Source organism: Epinephelus lanceolatus, chromosome 16 (assembly GCF_041903045.1).
Source record: "Epinephelus lanceolatus isolate andai-2023 chromosome 16, ASM4190304v1, whole genome shotgun sequence".
NCBI classification, from domain to species: domain Eukaryota; kingdom Metazoa; phylum Chordata; class Actinopteri; order Perciformes; family Serranidae; genus Epinephelus; species Epinephelus lanceolatus.
In genome coordinates this window covers 42,743,592-42,763,378 of record NC_135749.1, presented here as the reverse complement: position 1 = coordinate 42,763,378, position 19,787 = coordinate 42,743,592, and the positions used below count along the sequence as shown (strand labels likewise).

The window sequence follows — 19,787 nt, the reverse complement described above, 5'->3', positions numbered from 1 at the left end:
ACCTTCATCCTATGCTCAGCAGGTTGTTGCTCCATATCCCCGTTTGGCCACCAGAGAAACCTGAGGAGATCTCTGTCATCAGGAGACACCTGTACCTGATGGAACATGGATTCAATGTCGGCCATGATCGCAACTGGTTCTCGCCTAAATCGGGTCACCACTCCAATCAGAGAGCTGGTAAGATCAGGGCCCTGTAGAAGTTGAGCATTCAATGATGTACCTTGGTATCTTGCTCCACAGTCAAACACAATTCTGATCTTTCCTTTGGTGGGGTGGTAAACGCCATGGTGTGGTATGTACCATACTTTCCCATCACCACGGTCCAGCTCCTCTATGGGCACCTTTTCAGCATAGCCTTTAGCCAACAGGTCATTTATAAAGGTGCTATACTCAGTGTGAAATGTTGAGTCCTTCTGAAACCTTCTTTTCAAATAGCACAAATGCTGCTCAACAACTCTCTTGTTATTTGGCATACTGACATCAATGTTCCTTAAAGGTAATGAAATCTGGTAATGCCCCTCCACCTGTTTTGCTGAGTTGGTGACAAACTCCAAGAATCTTTGATCCTCTCTTGACATTGCAGGTTGTTCTTCAATGCTGCTTTCAGGGAAGTCAATCTTAAACTGTTGCTGCCAGAGGTCCTCCAGGTTCATGACTGAAACTCTGTTGACAGATACTTGTGGATGCTCCCAGCTTACTGTATCTCCACTGTTTCCAGTCAGTGGACCATTGACAGTCCAGCCCAGCATGGTACGGACAGCATATGGTCCATCATTCACGCTACACACCACTTCCAGCGGTTCCAGTGCTTTAGGAACATTGGTTCCTATAGGAAGCTCTATTCCTGCATCAATCTGAGGTAAGTGAATGTCTTTCAGATATGACCATTGTTTAATATCCCTTTCAGTCGGAATATTTCCTCTGTTCACAGGCATGGACTCTTGCGTATAAGCTCTTGGCAGCTCGAGAAAATTGTCCCCCTCCAGTGCAGCAACCTCCAGTCCTGACACAATATTGCTGCTTACAACTTTCTCCTGGCCCATGGTTCGGAGGAGAATGTGGCCCTTCCTCCCTGTGAGGTGGAGCTTTTGCATTAAGCTCTCAGTGCAAAACACCGCAGTGCTCCCCTGGTCCAAGAAAGCGTAAGTGACGACAATTTTGGTTCCTTTATTTGATTTAACCTGTACCGGCACAATAGGCAGTTTGCAGTCCTGGTCTCCAGCCCCTGTAAGACCACTTGACATTAGTGTGTTATCAACATGCAGCTGTGGGCTCCTCTCCTCCATCTGCTCAGAATCTTTAACGGGTTCCTTGTGAAGTACAGTGGGATGTTTAAGGCTACATCTTGAACAGGAAATCCTTTTACGGCAATCCTTACTGATGTGTCCTGTACACAAGCAGCCAAAACAGATGCCATTTTCCTTTAAGAAGCCTATTTTCCTCTCATGAGGCATTTTCCCCATTTGTACACATACATCTAATGTGTGTCCTCCTCCACAGCAGATGCATACTTTCCTTCCCGTTTGTTTAATTTCCCTTTCTTTCTTTGCAGACTGATGTTTGTTCTCCAGAGGGCCTACAGTGGTAGCGAAACTGCTCCCCTTGTTTCCAGGACGAAACTGTGGCTTGTTTGGGTTAGGTTTGTTTGTTCCTCTAATCATTATTGGTTGAGAGTCTTGTATGTTGCCGAACACAGGATCTGTCATAATTTTCACTTGCCTTTCAATAAAATCAGCAATATCTGTGAATTTAACTCTTCGGTTGTGTCGTTCTTGCAACTCACACGCACGGTTTCTCCATTTGTCTCTGAATTTGTAGGGCAGTTTTTTAATGATGCTCAACATGTTCGAAGGCATATCTATATCCAAAAGATACTGCACGTCCTCCATGGCGTTACAACAGCCTCTGAGAAAGAGACTGTAGTCCTGCAGGGCCTTTGTGTCCTCTGATTTAATTGGAGGCCATGAGAGGGCTTTGTCCATGTAAGCAAAGGCGATCTTTTGTTCATTTCCGAACTGCTCCTTTAATAAAGCTTTTGCTTTTGCGTATCCTCGTTCTGGATTCATATGTTGACAGCTTTTCACAAGTTCTTTGGCATGACCCTTTGTGTGTTGTTCCAAAAAATGTAAACGATCACAGCTGTTAGTTGTATTCCTCTCAACTCCATTCTCAAAAGCTTTAATGAACGTGTGGTATTTTAATGGATCACCATCATAAATTGGGATTTCTCTCTTAGGTAGGGCTGAGAGGCATTGCTGTTGCATTAGCAATGTTGTTATATCGTTTTGTTTCCTCATGATACCAAGAACGTCATTGCTGGTTTCCAGATCCACTCCTTGTTGTCCATGTAAGTCTTGTGTGTTGAATGGGCTCATATGAAGTTGCATTTGGTTTTGTTCATATGAAGTTGTATTCAATCAATTCAATCAAACAATTTTATTTATAAAGCCCAATATCACAAATCACAATTTGCCTCACAGGGCTTTACAGCATACGACATCCCTCTGTCCTTATGACCCTCGCAGCGGATAAGGAAAAACTCCCCAAAAAAACCCCTTTAACGGGGAAAAAAAACGGTAGAAACCTCAGGAAGAGCAACTGAGGAGGGATCCCTCTTCCAGGACGGACAGACGTGCAATAGATGTCGTACAGAACAGATCAGCATAATAAATTAACAGTAATCCGCATGACACAATGAGACAGAGAGAGAGAGAGACAGAGAGAGAGACAGAGAGAGAGATGCAGGTAATAACAGTAGCTTACAACAACATTATTAAAAGTAATAATATTATAGTTATAGTTCTGGCTACTGTGGTACAATATGTTGAAAGTATGTATTAATATCTGGCAGTATACATGTGTGACAATAGTCATATGTGTATAATAACAGTAGAAGTATGACTAATGACTAATGATGGCAGCAGCAGCAGGAGGCATCTGGCAGGACCACGGCAGCAGCACAACCACACACGTCACGCTGTCCAGGCACCGCTGCGATATGAGTTAATCTGAGAGACAGTGGAGCACAAAGGCTCCGGAGAAGAAGCCGAGTTAGTGACATCCAGAATGGCCGAGTTAGCAAGATGCAGTAATAGAATACGAGAGAGAGAGAGAGAGAAGGAGAGAAGGTGCCCGGTGTATTATAGGGGGGTCCTCCAGCAGACTAGGCCTAAGTCAGCCTAACTAGGGGCTGGTACAGGGCAAGCCTGAACCAGCCCTAACTATAAGTTTTATCAAAGAGGAAAGTCTTAAGTCTAGTCTTAAATGTGGAGACGGTGTCTGCCTCCCGGACCGTAACAGGAAGATGATTCCACAGGAGAGGAGCCTGATAGCTGAAGGCTCTAGCTCCTGATCTACTTTTGGAGACTTTAGGGACCACGAGTAACCCTGCGTTCTCAGAGCGCAGTGTTCTGGTGGGATAATATGGCACTATGAGCTCACTAAGATATGATGGAGCTTGACCATTTAGAGCTTTATAAGTTAACAGTAGGATTTTAAATTCAATTCTGGATTTTACAGGGAGCCAGTGCAGAGAAGCTAAAACAGGAGAAATATGATCACGTTTCTTAGTTCCTGTTAGTACACGTGCTGCTGCATTCTGAATTAGCTGGAGAGTTTTTAAGGACTTACTAGAGCTACCTGATAATAGAGAGTTACAGTAATCCAGCCTAGAGGTAACAAAAGCGTGGACCAATTTTTCTGCATCTTTTCGGGTCAGGATAGGCCTAATTTTCGCAATATTACGCAGATGAAAAAATGCAGTCTGTGAGGTTTGTTTTAAATGAGAATTAAAAGACAAATCTTGATCAAATATTACTCCGAGGTTTCTTACGGTAGTGCTAGAGGCCAGAGCAATGCCATCTAGAGAAACTATGTCATCAGATAAAGAGTCTCTGAGTTGTTTGGGGCCAAGAACAATAACTTCAGTTTTGTCTGAATTTAACATCAGGAAATTGGTGCTCATCCAAGTTTTTATGTCTTTAAGGCAGTTATGGAGTTTAGTTAATTGATTACTTTCTTCTGGCTTCATCGATAAATACAACTGAGTATCATCCGCATAACAATGAAAATTTATAGAGTGATTTCTAATGATGTTACCTAAAGGAAGCATATATAGAGTAAATAGGATTGGTCCGAGCACAGAACCTTGCGGAACTCCAAAACAAACTTTGGTACGTAAGGATGATTCATTATGAACATCAACAAACTGAAAACGATCAGATAAATAAGATTTAAACCAGCTTAGTGCAGAACCTTTTAGGCCAATTAAGTGATCCAGTCTCTGCAGTAGAATTTGATGGTCAATTGTGTCAAACGCCGCACTAAGATCTAATAAAACAAGTACAGAGACAAGTCCTTTGTCTGAAGCAATCAGAAGGTCATTTGTAATTTTAACTAGTGCTGTCTCAGTGCTATGATGCACTCTAAATCCTGACTGAAATTCCTCAAATAAATTATTATCATGGAGAAAATCACACAGCTGGTCTGCGACTACTTTCTCAAGGATCTTTGACATAAAGGGAAGATTAGATATTGGTCTATAGTTGGCTAACACCTCTGGATCCAGGGTGGGCTTTTTTAGTAGAGGTTTAATTACAGCTACCTTAAAAGACTGTGGTACATAGCCTGTTAATAAGGATATATTCATGGTTTTATTTGTTTCAGTTTGTTTTGGAATAAATTCATCTGCATTGACATTGAGTGACTGTTTAGCTTGTGCCTTTTCAAAATATGATTTAATTCCATCCGAAACTTTTGATGTTCCTTTTCCACTTGTTGTGCTTTTTGTCTTGAGAATTTGAAGTGCTGCCATTTTTTCTGCAATTTCAGTATTCAGTTTGAGCTCTTCTCTTCTTTTGCGCAGGTGTTGTTCCTCTTCTTCCAAAGCGTGCTTTTCCTTTAATAATTTGTGCCTCATGGTTAAGGCTGCCAGCTCGGCTTCTGCCATTAAACGTGCAGAAGAGGTTGAAGAGCATTGTGACTGAGATGTTTTGTGGCTTCCAACATTTGAAACACTGTCGCTTGGTTTAATGTCATCCTCATTTTCATTTGCTTCATTAATTTCCACAGAAAGTAATGGTATTTCTGGTGAATCCTGTTGTTTCTGAGAAATTCTTTGTTCAGTTTCAACAATCCATTTTTCAGTGTCCTTTTGAAATGTATTGCTGTAGCTCATAATGCTTGAAAACCATTTCTTTTGTTTATTGAGTTCATCCTCCGAAAGTAGAGGCAACAGTTCATTGTGTAAGGTTGTAGCACTTTCACAAAGTGTATTTATATCCCCCAAACATTGTTTCACTTGAGACACATTTTCCCTTTGTTTCATGAACCTTTTCATTTGTGGTATCAACCCTTTAATTTTGTCCACAACACGTTTACGTTCATTTTGCAGGCTTTCAATTTTACTCAACAGAGCTTTTTCAGTGAGTCTCCTCTCCCTTTTCCCAGACTCCATCTCAGAGCACGAGGCACCGTCATTTGTTTGACTCATTTTTTTTCATTCAGTTTCAGCGAACTGTGACATTTAAATCCATCCACAATGCACAATCAATCAGAGCAATTCATTTCAACGAGGCATCATCAGCGTTCCTCCTTGTAACATCATAAACTTTCGCATACACAAGCAACAAAGCACAGGCGTCATTCAGCGCACGGAGCAAACATATGCACAGACATCGCATATCCGACCAGCATCCCTTTGTTCAACTGTTCCAAACGGAGACACTTCGACATTGATGCAATCCGGATTCCTTCTCCACCCACATACATGCACAGGTAAGCTTACCTGTCCTCCATGACGGATGTGATGTGGCGCTTTGTCTTTGTTTGACACCGCTGTACTTACTGAGCGTCCCGTTGATGCCTTTGCGCTGTGAGCGGTCGCTTTCTTGTTGCCTTTTTTGTTGACAATTTATAACGACTTGCCTGTCATTAAAGTCGTTTGAGAGGATGAGGTCCTGTATGTTTGTGTGACGCGCTGCTGCTGGTTCATAAGCACGCTGAGTCCAGGAAAGTTTCAATCATTTAATACTTAAAAACATCACAGCTACTTCAGCGGCTTTCAGGTTACACACGCCTAAAGGATGGTAAACGTGCACTGGCGGCGAATATGTAACAAAGCAATGAACTGAACAAAGGCGGTCAACAAAAATTGCGGCTACCTACACTCCTCTCTCACCTCCCCCGTGCAGGTAGACCAGCTCCCTATATCACCTACGGCAATCATCCCCAGTGCCCACGTGACCCAAGCCCTGTGCATCATCGTGGCAACCAGACCAAACAAATCAAGAGACGAATAATCCACCAGTGACACAATACGGCTCCTACACACATGTTATTTTAAGAGTCCTCACATCCCACTGACCACAAGTCTCTGTGCTGTTAAATACTTCAATAATTAAAAAAGTCCAGAGTTAATATACAGTAGACTCTGTATAGTTTAGGATGAATGTATTTAGTCTCTGACAACTAAACTTAACCATCAGTCACATGTTTTCTGTTACAGAATAAACCTTCAAATCAGACAAATACAATCTTAATCTCTAAAATTCAACAAAAATGAATAGTTTATCTAAAACGTCATATTGTTGAGTCAACGTCTAAACCAATCAGCTGTTAGATCAGGTGAGAGCCAGGCGGTACAGTCGGTGGAGAGCAACTGCAGTGCCTGGCTCTAAAAACTGTGGCCGCCTCGCAATATTATCGCCGTCCACTTTTGTAATACATCAGAGGAGGTCGGGATGAAGTCGGACACAAAACTAACCGGCATGCATTGTGCGCCAATCGCCAGTGGTCGAATCTGCGCAGGCCTGGCTCATCTCGAACAAACCTAACTGTTATGCTTCCCCTGGAACCTCCGGCCATCAAGTTTTCAGCCCGGATTCATTTGAATGATGGACAACATGTCGGTAAACGGGAATGAAGCATGATTTAACGGCAGAATGAGCTTGTCATGGCAAAAACAACAAGGTAAGAATATTTTGGCGAAAAGATTTCTGTTGTTGTTTTTCTTTGGCCTCTAGCTCTCTGATGCTTTGGGGAAGAGTGCTCTGGCACATGTGTGTGGGAACAGTGGAGTCTCAGCTTTCATTTGAGATGAACGGCATGTGTTTTGAATAACTTGTGGTTGAGTTAGAGCCCGAAATATACCGAGTGGGTCGGGATATTGGTGCTGTATGGAGTTGGATTTGTTGTTGTTTATTTAGTTGTTGTTTGAGCTGTGTTTTGGGCATGTAAAAAGGGTTTTACAGCCTTGTAGCCCAGGTTCTGCTGTTTAATTTGATGTGCAACATCACTATATTCTTCGTGATCAGTGCATTGTTTCACACTGTGTTTGCAAAGTTGCTCTCAAAGTCCCCCAATTGGGACTTTCGGGCTTAACAGGTTTTTACTGAAAAGATTAATCTATAACACTTTCTATGAAGGTCATGCATGTAATGAATTATATGCATTATATTATCTCAAGATATTATAATGCATTTATAAGGCTCTGTGAAATTTTTTTAAGTGTTTATAATCATCAGTGACAACCTATAACAAGGTTTACAATGTATCATAAGTGGGGAACATAATGTGTTATAAGGTCAGATTTCATAATGCTTTATACATCCATACCAAAATGACAACAGTGTTTGAAAGAAGAATCTGAATTGTACTTCCTTTGTATTTCCTAAGTTTCTGAAATTGAAAAATGTCTTTTAAACATCAGTGAGTATCAGCATTATCAGAGTGAAGCAGGGTGTTGCTGTAAGTGAGCATATGAGCTCAGGCAACCTATCCTGGGTAGATAAAAGTTCAAATAAAAAAATAATAGTGTCTCTTTAGAATCCTAAATCAGTGCAGTTTAAGGCTTTTATCCACCTGTAAGGAAAGGTTGCAAATAGGTACACACAACATGATAGTCCTAGTTTTGTTTTTGTGTCAGTGTGACAGAAGACCGTATCAATGCAATTTCATGCTATCGACAACAATCACATCCGACTAGACAATGGCAATTGATTTAAATTGTGGAGATATGTAAAATCTGCAAACTTGTTTATTTCTGTTGTCATCTTCAGCCGTAACTGTAGCATTTAAATATAGCCTAATTGAATACCTTTTGTTTGACCTAACTGATGTTACTGCTGTGCTTACTTTATGTGATGAGTTGTTGCTTTGCTAATGTTTTTGAGAAACCAAATCTACTGTTATCCAACTGCAACATGTCACTGCCAGTCAGACGAACGTTAACTGCTAGTTTTGGCTAAATTCAGGCTGTCGTTTTCTTTAATCTGTGGCCCAAAAGGTAAATTAGGTTGTAACCTAACGTAATAATAATAACAATAATAATAATAATAATAATAATAATAATAACTTTATTTGCATAGCACTTTTCAAAACTTAGTTACAGAGTGCTTTATGGGACAGATAAAATAGTATTCAATTCAATTCAGTTCAATTCAGTTCAGTTCAGTTCAGTGCAGTTCAGTTCAGTTCAATTCAGCTCAATTCAGTTAAGTTCAGTTTTATTTAAAAAAGCCTAATATCACAAATCACAATTTGCCTCAGAGGGCTACAGCATATGAAATCCCTCTGTCCTTTGAACCCTCACAGCCGATAAAGAAAAACCCTTTAACGGGGAAAACATATGGTAGAAACCTCAGGAAGAGCAACTGAGGAGGGATCCCTCTTCCAGGACAGACGGACGTGCAATAGATGTCATACAGAACTTATCAACGTTATATATTTGTAGTAATCCATATGACAAAATGATACATAAAGAGAGACAGAGACAGAGAGAGAAACTGAGACAGAGAGAGACAGAGAGAGATGCAGGGCAGACAGTAATGACAATAGCTACAATAACATTAATTTAAGTATCAATATAATACTAATAATGGTAATTGTGGGACAAGTATGTTTGTAGGTATATATTAATGTATGATAGTATATGTATGTGACTATAATCATATGTGTATAATAACAGTAAAAGTATGACTAATAATAACAGCAGTAGTAGGAGGCATCAGGCAGGACCACAGCAGCAGCACAACCACCACACACCATCCAGAAGGAGATGTGATATGAGTTAACCTGCGAGACAGTGGTGCACAAAGGCTCCGGAGAAGAAGCAGAGTTAGTGACATGCAGTAGAGCTGAGTTAGAGATATGCAGTAATATGACATTCACCATCAAAATAAAAGCAGCAAGGAAGGCTGATGTGGAGGCTGCATGTCACATGCTCTCCTCTGCCCTGCTGCTTAAATCAACAAATACTCTTTAATACTCATCAAATACTGATCAAATACTCATTTGTACAAGTTAAACACAGTTATACAAGTCTTTTGCGGAGTTAAGAGCTGTGGATGCAGTTCACAAAGAGGGATTTTGGACAGATTCCCGAAATCAAGGCCTACTCCTCTGTGTTGGAAACTCAAGCCACTGACAGAAGTGCATCTGAGTTTTCTCCACAAGATGCCACCCAAAGCTCAGAAATATCCAGATGATGCAGCAACTACATGTCAAGAATTAAACCAAGTTTTGTCTTGTGAGTTAAATATCATATATGACTGGATTAAAACAAATAAATTTGTCCTAAATATATCCAGATGTAAAGGTATTGTTTTTGGGTCACGATATAAATTGATTTCTAAGCCTAAACTGGAGCTATCCATATCTGGTGAACCCATAAAACAGGTGGACAAAGCTAAATTGCTGGGCCTAGTCCTTGATAGTCATCTATCATGGACAGAGCACATCAATACAGTTGTCAGTAAAATGGGCCGAGGCATTGCAGTTACAAGAAAGTGCTCTCCTTATGTACAATCACACATGCTGGGTCAAGTGTCCAAATCATTAATTTTGAGCCACTTGGACTATTGTTCAATAGTATGGTCGTCTGCATCCAAAACTAATCTTGCAAAATTACAAGTCTCACAAAACAGGGCTGCTAGACTTGTTCTGGGCTGCTCAATAAGAACTAGCACTGAAAAGTTGCATTCTAGCCTTTCTTGGCTCACCATTGAGCAGAGGATTTTTTCAACCATGGCCACATTTTTTAGCTGCATCATTAAAGGATAACTTCGGTATTTTTCAACCTGGGCCCTATTTCCCCATGTGTATGTGTGCGTATGATTCATAGGTACAACTCGTTCTAAAATTCGTTCAGTATTGAGGGAGGCGTCCCGTCCCTTTTTTTCTCCACTGACCGGTTCAGATCGCCAGTGCTATCTCTGTAGATAGCATACTAAGCGTTTGCCTGACCCTCCTCCCGGCTGTGACATCATCTCACGAGAGCTTTGCTCATTGCCGGAAGAAAACACAGGAGCCATGCTGAGCGCCGCTCAGAGTGGTGCTGGTTGTCCCGGAGTACAGTTGAGAGTTTTACTGCATGGATTGAAAACAATGGTTCGTGTTTGTGCTTATCCGAATTGCAAGAACAGGATGTTGTGCAACACCCCGTACAGCTTTCACAGGCTGCCTTTGTCGGACGGCGAGATGCTGAAGTTGTGGCTAGTTGTGCTACAAATGGATGCTAACACTCCTGTCCAGACACTGCGCCTTGCAGACCACCGGGTCTGCAGTGCTCACTTCTCCCAAGATGACTACTGCCAGCCGAAGAAGAGAAGACATCCAATCCCGAAACACCTCTTCCTCAAGAAAACGGCTGTACCACGAGTAGAGAGAGCTACAGACACAGTGGAGGTAATGTTATATAAACAATGTTTGAAACGCTCAGTATGCTATCTACAGAGATAGCACTGGCGATCTGAACTGGTCAGTGGCGAATAAAAGCACTTTTAATGCACAAACTTATTCGGGACGCATTTGCCCCCCTTACCGTTTTAGCTCGTTTCGCGGCTGCCAGCTGCATCCGCCTCCCTCAATACTGAACCAATTTTAGTACGAGTTGTACCTATGAATCATACACACATATACACATGGGGAAATAGGCCCAGGTTGAAAAATACCGAAGTTGTCCTTTAACTTAAAAAATCCAATCTTTCTTCTTTATTTTCTTTTTTTCTGTTTAAATTTCATATAAACATAAGCTTTGTATTTTATAATGTAAATTGATGAAATTGTATGTTTTATATGTAATGTAGTGTAATATATTGTATGTAAGGCGGGGACCCCAGGAAGATGATTGACTGATTGCCAAGGCATGGGGATCCTTAAAATGAACAAATAAACAAATAAACATACATACATAAAAAAACAACAACAAAAAAAAACAAAACAATGAACATACCGTTAAAACATTACTCACAACTCAGATTCTTTAAATTTAAGGACCCTTATGGATTAAGGGAATATAAATAACTTACAGGGTAAACAAGGAATGGACACATAATTTGACTTAGCCAACAACCCAGTTTTAAACATCCGAGGAACTTCTATAAAAAAACAAAACAAAACAAAAAAAACAAACAAACAAACAAAACAAAACTGCTTGGCAACCAGACGTCTCTAATTGAGACAAGTACTTATTTGTCAAAATGTGTAGCCACACCAGGCTAATTGAAGGGACGGGTGTTTAATTGGGACTATGCTTTTGATTTAAGTTTTACGGTAGTCTTAGACCAGATAAAACAGGGTGTGTAAAAATAATAAATAAATATAAAAAAAATTAAATGAAATAAATATATAGAAATAAATAATTAATGAAACTGATAAAAGAGGCATAGAAACTACACAAAGCCTTCCTGTAAATGTATGTTTTGAGGGGTATTTTCAGTGAAGACACAGTGTACACAGTGAGACATCAAAATGAGTAGGTAATGAGTAGGGAATCATTACCTACTCATTTTGATGTCTCACTTTACTTTAGGGTACACAAAAAGAGTAACTAATGAGTAGGTAATGATTACTGAATCATTACCTACTCATTTTGATGTCTCATTTTACTTTAGGGTACACAAAAAAGGTAGGTAATGATTAAGTAATAGTTACACTGCCTGGCCAAAAAAAAAGTCACCACCAAAAAAAAAGGTCATACACTCTAATATTTCGTTGGACCGCCTTTAGCTTTGATTACGGCATGCATTCGCTGTGGCATTGTTTCGATAAGCTTCTGCAATGTCACAAGATTTATTTCCATCCAGTGTTGCATTAATTTTTCACCAAGATCTTGCATTGATGATGGTAGAGTCTGACCGCTGCGCAAAGCCTTCTCCAGCACATCCCAAAGATTCTCAGTGGGGTTAAGGTCTGGACTCTGTGGTGGCCAATCCATGTGTGAAAATGATGTCTCATGCTCCCTGAACCAGTCTTTCACAATTTGAGCCCGATGAATCCTGGCATTGTCATCTTGGAATATGCCCGTGCCATCAGGGAAGAAAAAATCCATTGATGGAATAACCTGGTCATTCAATATATTCAGGTAGTCAGCTGACCTCATTCTTTGAGCACATACTGTTGCTGAACCTAGACCTGACCAACTGCAGCAACCCCAGATCATAACACTGCCCCCACAGGCTTGTACAGTAGGCACTAGGCATGATGGGTGCATCACTTCATCTGCCTATCTTCTTACCCTGAGGCGCCCATCACTCTGGAACAGGGTAAATCTGGACTCATCAGACCACATGACCTTCTTCCATTGCTCCAGAGTCCAATCTTTATGCTCCCTAGCAAATTGAAGCCTTTTTTTCTGCTTAGCCTCACTGATTAGTGGTTTTCTTAAGGCTACACAGCTGTTCAGTCCCAATCCCTTGAGTTCCCTTCGCATTGTGCGTGTGGAAATGCTCTTACTTTCACTATTAAACATAGCCCTGAGTTCTACTGTTGTTTTTCTTCGATTTGATCTCACCAAACGTTTAAGTGATCGCCGATTACGATCATTGAGGATTTTTTTCCGGCCACATTTCTTCCTCGAAGACGATGGGTCCCCACTATCCTTCCAGTTTTTAATAATGCGTTGGACAGTTCTTAACCCAATTTTAGTAGTTTCTGCAATCTCCTTAGATGTTTTCTCTGCTTGATGCATGCCAATGATTTGACCCTTCTCAAACAGACTAACATCTTTTCCACGACCACGGGATGTGTCTTTCGACATGGTTGTTTAGGAAATGAGAAGCAACTCATTGCACCAGTTGGGGTTAAATAACTTGTTGCCAGCTGAAAGATAATCGCCCATGCAGTAATTATCCAATAGGAGGCGCGTACCTATTTGCTTAGTTAAATCCAGGTGGCGACTTTTTTTTTGGCCAGGCAGTGTAGTTCCTCATTAGTTCCTCAGTAACTACTCCTCTGAAATTTGATTAGGAGTTACTGAAGAACTGACCATTAACTAATAGTTAGTTCATCATTCTTTCCAAATTTTCGGCCGATTGAGCATGTTGAATCGGCAGCAGAACTTGTCGGTGAGAGAGATCCCTCTGACTGGCTGTTCAGGTTTTATATCCTTGCCCCTGTAGTGAGTGAATCTGCCTGTAGTGAAACCGGGGCTAACCGGTGCTTCCTCCTCAGGCTCCACTTCACTCAGCTGCCCGACAGATCCGCTGCTTCTTCCCACTTTAACCTAAATAAAAAACCGGAGCTAGCTGGGAGCGGCTAGCGGAGCGTTAGCCACAGCATGACCGGAGGGAAGCACAGCCAGTTAGCCTCCGCTAGCTTCCCAGCTAGCCCCGGCTCTCCGTTTGGATCCAACCAGAGCACCAAGCCCTGGTTTGTTATTCAGGTTAAAGTGGGAAGAAGCAGCGGGTTTGTCGGGCAGCTGAGTGAAGTTGAGTGGAGTGGAGCCTGCGGAGGAAACACCGAGACCGTCTGGATGTAATAGTCCATGGAGGTGCTTTGGTGCTCGGCTGCACAGATAGGAAACCCCTCGGCTGACAGGATGTATCACTCTGTCACTCAGTGCTACTTTGTTGATCTCATGCATTCAAGGGACTTCCAGTTTCCCTTTTTGCGTTATTTCCTTTCACGCAGGCGCAGAACGTACGTGCTACTTGGCCGTCGGATGTAGTCTTTTTTTTTTCACAACTTTATTTAAGACAGGAAGTTTACAGAATGCAGATCTTCAACATTACACATATATGTCATATATCACATATGTCAGGGGGGGATAAGAGTTTACAAGAAAATATTAAAATGATCACAAATATTAATGGTTTTGATTGCCTTTTGATTAAGGGAAAATTTAATGGAATCGATGTAACGAAAGCAACAAAAGAAGGTTTTCTATGTGTAAACTTACATTTGTGAATGTGAAATCTTGCCAAAAGTAAGATGAGATTAATAATAAATCTTTCATTGGGTTTTGCCGTATTTCTGTTAAAGTCAAAAAGTCCAAACAGCACATCCCTCCAAAACAGCTTAAATTCTTTTTCAATATTGTTCGCAATAAAATTACAAATATCACTCCAGAGTCTTTTGTTCAATGGGGCAGTGCCAAAATAAATGAGTAACAGTTTCAAGCATCGGGTGTAGTCTTTGTAGTGTGTTCAAATGCGACTGACACAGGGTGACGTGAGGCGACGTAGATGACGCAACAGTTGGCTTTCATTGCCGCTAGTTCTTTGATGACGGTTTGGTGTGTCAGCACCTTGTACAGAATAACATGGATAATCATATTAATGTGTATGTGGTCTGAAAATAATGAATTAAACTCTTCTCAAGAATCCTGCTGTCTGTGATTTTTTTTTGTTAAGGAACTAATTGTAAAGATGATGATAAAGTAATGAAAGACTACTCATGAAGTCACTTTACTTTAGGACATAAAAAGGTTAACTAATGGACAGGTTATTGAGTAATGATTCTGTACTGATGACGTAACTAGTTCACTAATTTTTAAGTCGTAATTAACCCCTCTATGAAATTTGATCATGAGTTAATTAAGAACTGACCATTAACTAATAGTTAGTTCCTCATTAGTTCCTCAGTAACTACTCCTCTGAAATTTGATCATGAGTTACTGAGGAACTGACCAATTAACTAATAGTTAGTTCATCATTAGTTCCTCAGTAACTACTCCTCTGAAATTTGACCATGAGTTACTGAGGAACTAACCATTAACTAATAGTTAGTTCCTCATTAGTTCCTCAGTAACTACTCTAATTTTATGTACCTTAGTTCCTCAGTAACTACTCATTTGTTCATCATTCGTTCCTCATTCGTTCCTCAGTAACTACTCTTATTTGTGTAGCTTAGTTCCTCAGTAACTACTCGTTCGTTCCTCATTGGTTCCTCATTAGTTTCTCATTCTTTCCTCATTAGTTCCCCAGTAACTATTCTAATTTTGTGTAGCTTAGTTCCTCAGTAACTACTCATTTGTTTCTCATTAGTTCCTCATTCATTCCTCATTAGTTCCTCATTTGTTCATCAGTAACTACTCTAATTTTGTGTACCTAAGTTCCTCAGTAACTACTCATTAGTTCCTCAGTAACTACTCTAATTTGGTGTACCTTATAGTAAAGTGTTACCGAGTTTATTAAGGTGTGACCCCTAAACAAAAAAACCCAAACAACAACAAAAAACAATAAAATTGCACAGTAAATTTAAAATGGCTGATTTCCTGTTAGGTTGTTGGGTTAAAGGGACATTGTGTAACATTTCGGATGTTGGATTTGTTTGTACATTGTGCGGGCAAGTCATCTGGGGGGTTCCACAATGCCATCTTGAGAATACATCCGTCAGCAAGGGATATACATCACTGCCTTCCGCGTTTTCGTTGAGAGCCAGGCCAGCGCTACGTGACTGAGAAGCTGAAGGAGAGGAGCAAGAGGCGCTTCGCTACTACCCCGGCACTACTGCAGCATAACAAAGTCCCACTCTTTGAGCATAATGCAGGATCATGCATATGCAGCATCACAGGACACGGAATCCTCGTCGCCAAGAAAGCACAAAAGGGATTCAAAAAGGCAACGTGACCGGTGAATTCAAAAAACGAGGGTCAACATCGGGGTAGCCTTTCCCAGATGGAGAGAGCTAAGGTAATGCAATTACAGGCCAGCATCGCAGCGGCTAACAGCTAACAGCGACAAGTGGCTCAACCTCACACACCTCATCCTTCTCGCATCACTGCGACACCGCTAACAGCGGCTAACAACTATCAGCGACTAACAGCAGCGCTGGCCTGTGATTGCTTTATCTCCTTCAGCAGCTCTCTTCACCTGGGAAAGGCTACCCTGATGTTGACCCTTGTTTTTTCAATTTGCCGGTCACGTTGCCTTTTTGATTCCCTTTTGTGCTTTCTTGGCGACGAGGATTCCGTCTCCTCTGATGCTACATATGCATGATCCTGCATTATGCTCAAAGAGTGGGACTTTGTTATGCTGCAATAGCGCGGGAGTAGTAGCGGCACTGGCCGCCACACCCGTCGCTATGGGTGGGCCATAGGGGGCCTGGCCCGCCCCCAAAAATACTTGTGCCCCCCCACTTGAGGCACACATCTCTTAAAAAAATTACTTTAATTTGTATTTTATATTATCATAGTAGCTAATTTTGTGTTGCAACATGCTGTACAACTTCATCAGGAAGCCAACTGTGGCTATTCTGTACAAAGGCGAGACCCTGAAACGTCTCTTGGACCAGAGATAGACTGGCCACTTGGCAACGGTCAAAGTTGTGGTGAAGAGTTTTCACGACATATCCACATTACTGACCGAGATGGAAAACACACGAGGCCTTGGAGCAGAGGTGCACATCGAGGCTACAGGGCTGCTTCGTGCCATTATGCAGCGCAGTTTTCTTTTCATTGCACACCTTGTTATGAAACTGTTGTCACTTTTTGAGCCGCTTAACAGACTACTACAAGCCGAAGATATGGACTTGTTCACTGCAGTGACACTTGTGAAGAGCGCCTCTGACTGCGTAAAGACACTACGCACAGAAAACGAGTTTTCTGCACTGTGGGATCTCGCCGCTCCTCCAGCCGCCGAGGCTGTGCCGGTGACTGACCCCGGTCCAAGCAAGAGAAGACGCACAATTAACAAGAACCTCCGCGGATTTGCAGTTGAAGAAACAGTTGGTCAGCCACAAAGTGACATAGACGAAAAGACTGAGTTCAAGAGATTATTTTAGTGTTATCGATGCTGTGCAAGGAGCGATGGATGCGCGTTTTGGAGAACGCAGTAGCAAGCTCATTGGTGCACTGGCTGCTTTGAACCCAGAGGCCGGGGATAATTTCCTGGACCCATCAAAGGTAAGCCCTCTCCTGGTATTAGCTGGAACTGATGTGGTTGAATCTGAATGTACTGTGGCTCGTGAGTTCCTGGTGAAGAAAATGACAGACACCCGGTTCCCCCCAAAGATGGAAAATGGACAATGGCCAACATCCTCAGCACATTCAACTGTGCACTCCAGGCTATGCCTACTGTTGTCACAGCCTACACCCTTGCCCTAACTTTAGGAGCTTCCACAGCAATGTGTGAAAACTCATTTTCCACGCTAAAAAGTGTCTTCTGAGCATCGGCGCAGTATGCTGCACAGACGCAAGGCCCAGCTGATTCAGCTTGCTTTTGAAAAGGATCTCACTCACAAGTTTAAGTCCGAGTGGAAGGATACGCTGATGAGCAGGTTCAGCCCGGAGAAACGTCGCCTCCCGCTGTACTGACGGGAGGGACTGGAGAGAGGACAGCGCTGCCTCCATTCAAAGTAGGTTCAAAGTCTGTGTGTGTGTGTGTGTGTGCGTGCGTGCGTGCATGTGTGCGTGCATGTTTAATGGCAATGCATTGTTTTTTTTTGTTTTGTTTTGTTTTTTTAAATATACCATTTTCCATACATCAGTAGTTCTCAATGTATTAGCCTAACTCAGAGTGTACCAATTGAACCAACTGACCCAACAGTAAGACACAAGACACAGCATGGCTCAAATTTGTGCATGTTTACTTTGGGATTCTGTATAAAAATAAAGTCATCAAATAGTAAACAGATATGCAACATCATGCAAGAAACATTTAAATAAAAATGAAAACCCCCAAAAGCTATGTTATTGTGACATTTTTGAACATCCCCAAACTACATGCAGCCAATACCAATTTAAACAAAAAAATAAAATAAAATTAAAGTTTAACCATTTATACAAACAATTCCCAAAATAGGGAGGCTACTGTCAAAGTCCTTAAGATCTGTGTGCTTTGTTGTACTTGCTTGTGGCCTTTTTTTGAGGCCTTGATGATTTCTGGGTAGGGCTCCCATGTGAAGCAGGACTCCAGGCCAGCCATCTTTATTGTCATTATTGATGACAGGGTTCCATCCAGAGCCAGGCTGTTCCTGGTTTTAGTCTCTCTCTCTCTGCATCTGCATTGGAGTGGGGTAACACCAGGACCAGCTTTGCAATGGTGGCAAGCCTCATGAACAGACTTAACCCTGTCACCTATGAAGAATGAACCAAGAACACAGTGGAAAAAAAGATCTCACATTCCTTTGAAAGATGAGTAAAGGTTGATAATTAATTTTGTCTAAAACAAAATGTACGCACCTATATATGATGCTTTATACATACATAACAAATTATTCTAATTTGTATATACTACTATATATACAGTAATTAATATATAATTATAAAGCAGCATAGAGGAATGGTTTTGTATAGATAAAACAAAATTAATTAGGCATCAACCTACAGTATACTTTTACAGCTGCATTGAAACCTCAAAATAATATGTACAAAGCTCTCAAAATGCCTTTAAATGATCTCACACATACATTCTTTGTCAGACTGACAAATGCAAGACTTTATAGCACTTCTTACCTGCCTGATCTCCTGTTACCAACCCAGCTGTCCTCTGACCTGCCTACATCGTCTGTTTCCTGGTAATCTCACCAGCCTTCTGTCCCCGACTACGAGCTCTGCCTCAGCATCTGTTTCCTGTCTGCCTGTGGCTTTGTGGTGTTTTCGTGAAACAACATTTCAGCATAATTGTTCCCACCTGTTTGACAGTTGCCTGCTGCAGCTCAAAGACGCCACACGCTGCAGTGTGTGTGTCCTCCTTTCACCTACCTGTTGGCTCCCTGATCTATCGCCTGGTTTCTACTTCCCTGCTGCTCACCCCTTATCGGCTCTGCTGCTATGTGGACTGCTCTTCTGGTTCTGGATCCCTTGCCTTCTTCACCATGCCATCAGTAAGCCCCTCTTTGTTACCTCTGCCTGCTAGCAGACTGAACTGTTCATGTCCAAGGACTCACATCCTCATTTTCGGCCCCACTGTGGGGCCCTTGAACCCAGAAACTGTGTGTGGGCTCTAAGCCTGAAGAACAAAATGTTACCTAAATGTCATCATCTATTCATGTTCCTGTTTACTCTCTGTATAAATAAAGGTCATGACCAACTGTCACTGACTTCTGGACTGCTGCATTTGGGTTCAGTCACACACGTCACAGTACAGTCTGGCCAGAAATGAACCCAACGCACTCTCCCTCACCGTGGAACCACCGCAGAAGGGTCCAACCATTCATGGACCCTGCCGGAGACTTTCATGAACTTATGTGTTTAAAAAAATGACTGGAGATATGCCACGAGTAACAATGACAGAGAGGCAGCCTTATTATTAGCACGCCAGGACGTTTCTTTGAGGCCTTGGCTTAAGAATTTCCTACCTGGCTGGATTAAGGACTTTGTGAGCACTCCTGATTCTCAGTCTACGCTAGAGTCAGTTAGGCTCGGGGTTATTAGCCTGCAGCCTTCATATCTTGAGCCGACCCCAGCTGTTAACCCGTTCTTAAGAAATTGCCTGGCCCTGGGGGGTCCTCAGAGCCTCAACCAGACTCCCAGATGTGGAAAGAAGTCCTAAGCCCATCCTGCGAGCTATTGGGCCAGGTCTCAGTCCCATTTTCCCAGCATTCAGCCTGCTAGTCTCCTGCCAGTA

At 41.8% G+C, this 19,787-nt stretch overlaps 1 protein-coding gene and 1 long non-coding RNA gene across 3 annotated transcripts in view; both read left to right on the top strand.

Moving 5' to 3' along the window:
* The window catches only part of LOC117251103 (rho guanine nucleotide exchange factor 2-like), a 377,871-nt gene that overhangs the window by 12,537 nt on the left and 345,547 nt on the right, over positions 1-19,787 (top strand). The gene's annotated exons all lie outside the window — the stretch shown is intronic.
* On the top strand, positions 306-1,777 carry LOC144467466 (uncharacterized). The gene is made up of 3 exons (XR_013493661.1): positions 306-859; positions 932-1,142; positions 1,553-1,777. It is a non-coding gene; the product is annotated as an uncharacterized LOC144467466 (long non-coding RNA).